The sequence below is a fragment of the Acomys russatus genome, chromosome 6, assembly GCF_903995435.1.
Source record: "Acomys russatus chromosome 6, mAcoRus1.1, whole genome shotgun sequence".
In the NCBI taxonomy this organism is placed as follows: Eukaryota; Metazoa; Chordata; class Mammalia; order Rodentia; family Muridae; genus Acomys; species Acomys russatus.
The window spans coordinates 3,501,245-3,507,028 of NC_067142.1; the positions used below are offsets into that span (position 1 = coordinate 3,501,245).

General features: G+C 39.6%; 1 pseudogene; it reads right to left on the reverse strand.

Annotated features, from left to right (window-relative positions):
- Positions 1-3,061: 3,061 nt before the first annotated feature.
- LOC127190902 (DNA-(apurinic or apyrimidinic site) endonuclease 2-like) lies at positions 3,062-4,929 on the reverse strand (annotated as a pseudogene).
- Between the last annotated feature and the right edge of the window lie 855 nt (positions 4,930-5,784).

A 5,784-nucleotide genomic window follows, 5' to 3' on the forward strand; every position in this document is an offset into this window, starting at 1 on the left:
TTTCTGTTTTTTATCAAAGACAATATAGTCTGCAGAATAGTGATTATAGAAGTATAACGAATGAGTGGTTGTTTGTTTTTAAGCAGTGCTTTTGTCTGTAGTCCTCCATGTTATAGAATACACAGTGTAACAGATCCTACCCTTCAACTTGCCACAACCCTCTTGACTTAGTCTACTAATTCTGAGATTGTTAGCTTAAGCTACTATGAGTGGATTTGTTGAATATATTTAAAATTTGTAGTGAAATGGGGAATGTGTTATATTTCAGGTATTTTTAACTTCTGAAAAATAAAGAGCGCAACTCTAAAGCATGTCAAGGACACCTGGCTCCAACCAGAAAAGACATGGTTTGTTTTATAGGGAACAGATAGTTATAGTAAATTCTATGCAATCCTTGATTTCAGCCCATTTTCTTGGTTTGAATTTATCATTCTTGTAATTAATTTGAATTTTACTTTTCTCAATTATTACATTCTTTCATATTTCTTCTTAAAAAATAATCTAATAATAACAATCTGACTAATAAAATCTAGAAAATGGACTTCAGAGAAGCCTGTAAAATCAACGGATTTTGTTCTTGGGCCCTCTATAGAGTAAATGCAAGAGGTTCAATCCAAACAAATGCAGGTACGTGTTCATTTTTTTACAGCATTCCATTGAGTTATTCAATATTAGCATGGTTATGAAGTCATTGAAATCTTTGCTCAGCTACTTGTTCTGTTTAATACACATATAAGATTAGCTGGGCTACAGAATGTAGCTATCTACGTTCTGAAAGAAGATGGTCTCTTTTCCATATCACTCATTCTTTGCTTTTTAATTTTTTATTAATTTATCTTGTTACATATCAATGGTTATCCCATCCCTTGTATCCATCCATTCTTCCCTCCCTCCCATTTTCCCCTAATCCCCTCCCCTATGACTGTTTCTAAGGGGGATTTCCTCCCCCTTTATATGCTCATAGGGTATCAAGTGTCTTCTTGGTAACCTGCTATACTTCCTCTGAGTGTCACCAGGTCTCCCCCTCCAGGGGCCGTAATGAGTGAGTTAACCCAGAAGCAGAAAGACTCAAATGGTATATACTCACTTATATCTGCATACTAGCCCAAGGGGCATGTCCCACAAAAGCCTTCACTTACCAGGAAACTGGGACAGAGGGGAGGACATCCTATTGGGACTCTAGATGAGAGAAGCATTGGAGAAGAGCAAAGTAGAAGTATCCAGAGGGTCCTAGAAACCTACAAGAAGAATATTATGATAGGCAGATTTGGGCTCAGGGGGCCCGCTCAAACTAATATCACTCATTCTTAACAATCTAATCTTACTTAAGTAAGACACAGACTCCCATATTGGAATGATCACGTATCTTTTGTACACTGTCCTAGTTAGCTTATCTGTTCACCATATTCAAAAGAAACTTAGGGAAGGAAAGTGTTTATTGTACTTACAGGCCATAGTCCCTCACCTGTGGAAGCCAAAAGAGATACTGAAATGCAGAAACTATAGCAAAATTCATACCGGAAGGCTACTTACTAAATTTCTTCATTAAAAACTTGCTCACTTGATTTCCTTCTACAAAACTGGACCACATTTTCAGGATGGCACATCCCACAGAGGTAATACTCTATATCAGTTAATGAATAAGAAATTGCCCAGCAGGCATGTCTATGGGCAATTCTGATAGAGGAAATTCCTCATTTATGGTTGCCACTTCCAAGGTATGTTGAAGTTATCAACCAAGATTAGCCTTCACATATTTGCACACAAAAAAGAAATTTCCTATAATTATTTATTATTTTGTATTAAATAGTTGTTTTTATTTTTACATATACATTTATATATTATATGTGTACACATATATATAATAAACTCATATATAATATACAATAAATACACACACATGCATATTATATATATTATAAACTATCTAAGCAAGAAGAACCATGAAACAATCAGGAGTTACAAACATGTTACATTCTTAGTGTTTTGGCTATTTGCATTTTCAGCCTTGAAGAAAACATCTATCCTATGTTGGTGCATCTAAAATTCTAAATGCAAATCAATATCTATCATATCTCATCATTATCAACTTAAAACATCTATCTAGAGCTAAAAACATCTTAACTCCTAAACAACTAAGCTTAATTGTAGAACTAAATTATCTGGTCTTCAACCTCATCAGATACTTGAGAAAGAATAAATTTAATTACCTGAGTAAACAAGGGGGTATATGTTAGCAGCTTCCCTGATTAGAAGATGACAGAGACAATTTGCTACCTAAGCAGTCATCCAAAACTCGCTACAACATTGAACCATCATCTTCAGCCATATGGCCCAGGATATCTGAGAGACATATTTGTGAGGCAGGAACAATTGAGGACTTGCTCACCTAGTCTTGGCAGAGGATTGGGAATTGTTAGGCTTGGGCCCCTTGTGGCCATGCCCTGGCCAGTATGTAATTGTTATTCTGTCCTGGCTGCTTTCTGTTGTGAACATTGTGCCTTGCTGAGCTGACCACAAGTTCCTGTTTTGCACCCTGGTTACCTTGGTTATATGGTTCCTCTTGTCCTGGGGACTTCCTATCTACATCATCTTGTATTTTTCCACCTGCCTCTGTACTGTATAAAAGGCCTTGGCCCCTCCTCATTAAAGGGCACTCTCTTAGAAAGGATGACCAGCTGTCTTGAGTGTTCTTCAACCCGCAGTCCCTCGCCTGATATGTAGGGGTAATTACAGCGCAGACGCTGCAGCAGAGTGTGGCTGTTGACTTATAATTTTGAAACAATACCAAGTTTATTTATGAATAAATAAAGTGTCCAGAAAGGGCAGAAATGATTTAAATTAATTCCTTCTTTTTATGTATACAAAGAGGAAGAAATTGAGATGTGAGAAGAGGGAGGAGGCACTAGAGGAAGAAGTAAAGGGAGGGAGGGAAATGAGAGAAGAGAAAGCAGGGAAAGAGAGGAAGCCTTGGGGAGCAAGCAGCTTCAGAGGCAAGGACCTGGCATCAGACCCTTTACAGAAGGTGACACATTCCAGACATAGCTGTACCTCAGTTTGTTTAGCTAGGCCTGATCCAGAAGTTACAACAGGACAAGGTGATACTGGGAGGACCTCGTGGTCTAGCACACATGTAGAAATAGTCCCAAGTTGGGTCTTACTTTCTTCACAGTACGTATTGCACTTGTAGCCTCTGCAGAGGCAAATAAGTGAGGGCCCACTCAGCATCGCTCTCCAAAGGAGGTCCATACTTCCTTCTTGTCTTTGGACTCTGGAACATTGTTCTTTCCTTCTACCACTGTTGCTGCTGCCACCACTTATGGAGTCTTGAGGTTGTAAGAGTGCCCACCAGAGGCAATCTAGGCAGGTCCATGTTAGAAATTTGCAGAAGGTTAGAGGAAAGCTGGAAATAACTCATATGGGCTTTGCCTGGCTGCTTCTGTTCCTTGTATTTGCTGACTGGGTTGTGAAATTAGCTGTCCTCACAAAGGTTCTTGTTCAAGAGGAATGAGGAGGTGAAGAATCTTGAGCTGGGTACCTGCAAACTCAGGGAGGAAGTGGGTACACAGAGCTAGACACTGTTTTTCTGGTACAAAGAATACATTAAAGACAACTCCCACAGCACAGCGTTCGGAGCCCATCACCACTGGGAGTAGGAAAGAGGTCTGAAAGGTATCTATGACCAAGCTCCTATCTCTCAGTACATAGTCAAGTTGGAAGCCATAGTTGAGGTGGCACATGCCACTGATCACTGATCAGAAGATGAAAGCCTATTTTGGATGGAAGCAGCAGTAGCTATCCATGAGGAGCCCAATATAGGATCCAGCCTCTCGGTACCCATGTTACTAAGCAAGCCATCTATACACTAATGCCCTGGGTTCTCTTCAAAGCACTCCAGACTGTCTGCATCACAGTGGTCAATGATTCAGTGGGTGGGCTGTATTCAGGTTCCCCAGGATTATCATGTGACTATCAGATGCCAGGAATACCTCTGCTCAGATCTTCAGCAAGCAATAGAAACACTCTTTATATATGTATGTGTGTGTGTGTGTATATATATATATACACACACACACACACATACATACACACACACTTTAATAGAATGTCTATGATTTACACTTCATGCACCAAAATCCCACTTCTCCCCCAAGTAAAATAAAACAGACAAACATAAAGTCTTGTAACGGAAGCTGCAGTGTATCATGCAGTATAGACTTTTATCAACATATGTTTACTTTCAAATGTTCATTGCTATGAGTCATGGGTCTGGTTGGATGACCTGCTAGAACACATGAAGTGGCTGGACCTGCAAATTCAAAGATTAAAAATTTCCTTCACAGACAGCAACAACGGGATATGTGACAACAGTCTCAGTAAGGATCTGGTAACAATAGTGTAGGCCTCCAACTAGAAACACATCTTAAATGTCAACCACTCAGGCTTCCCAAGATCCATATGTGGGCACTATACATTGAATAAGGTCAAGGTCTTCCCCTCCCTTCCAATGTGTGGATCTTGTGTTGCATAAGGAGGGCCCATCCCTCAATATTCAGATGCCTGAGTTCCACTTGGGTGTACTCATCCATGTTTCCATAGCAACTAACATTCCCATCTAGGGTAGCAAACACACCACTCAGGCCTTCTTCAGCAGCCACTGGGGCAGCACCGCCCTTATGAAAGGTAGCCACACCAGAATAGTCACTGTGGCTGTGGCTGAAGCTGAAATAGGAGTTAAACCCTCAACAATAGCCAGGGGTTCTGTCAGTATATGTCTAGTCACTTTGTTCTCCTGGAGACAGAAGCAATCTGCATCCAGCTTGTCCAAAATATGTTGCAAGGCTGTGGGACAGTTGCTGGTTTCCTGACAACAAGCCCTTGCAGAAGATTCTGGATCCCACTGATGTTCCAGCTTACCACACATAACATTGTGGTAAAATGTGCTCATAATTATATTATATGCATAATTTAGGTTCACTAAAGAAATACCAAATAAAGAAATTAAAAGGAAAAATGATAGTAAGTATAGGATTAACTTCTAATCTAAGGGCATTGACAGACTCATGTAATTATAGATGATTAAAAGGTATGTTTTCATATATTCTTTTTCAGGGTAATAAAATTATCCTTATACCATCCAAACATTAAAGAAAAACTGATCCTGCATAGCCATATTTTCAGAATAAGTTTCTTTTCTACACATATAATTTCCCTTTGTTATCTGTTACATACATAAATCTACATTGAATTTAAGAGCACATCACACTGCCAGTGGTAAACATTAGCAAAAGAAAGAAAAAAGGGTTGACCAGGAGGGACCCCATCCCAGATCTGCCCATCATAATGTTCTTCTTGTAGGTTTCCAGGACACTCTGGATCCTTCTATTTCTCCATTCTCCAATGCTTCTCTCACCTAATGTCCCAATAGGTTGTCCTCCCCTCTGACCCACTTTCCTGGTAAGTAAAGTCTTTCATGGGACATACCCCTTGGGCTAGTGTTTTGATATAAGTTAGTATATACAATTTGTCTTTTTTTGCTTCTGGGTGAACTCACTAATTATAATAATTTATAGTTCAATCCATTTGCCCACAAATCTCAGGAATTCCTTGTTTTTAATAGCTGAATAGTATTCCATAGTGTAAATGTACCACAAGGAAAATATAGGCAATATACTTCGAACCCCTACCCAGACCTAGGCAATGGACAGGACATTTTCCACTGCTGAGTGGTAAGTGAGGTCTGACTTTCATACAAACTCTGGGGCCCCATTTCTGACCATGTCC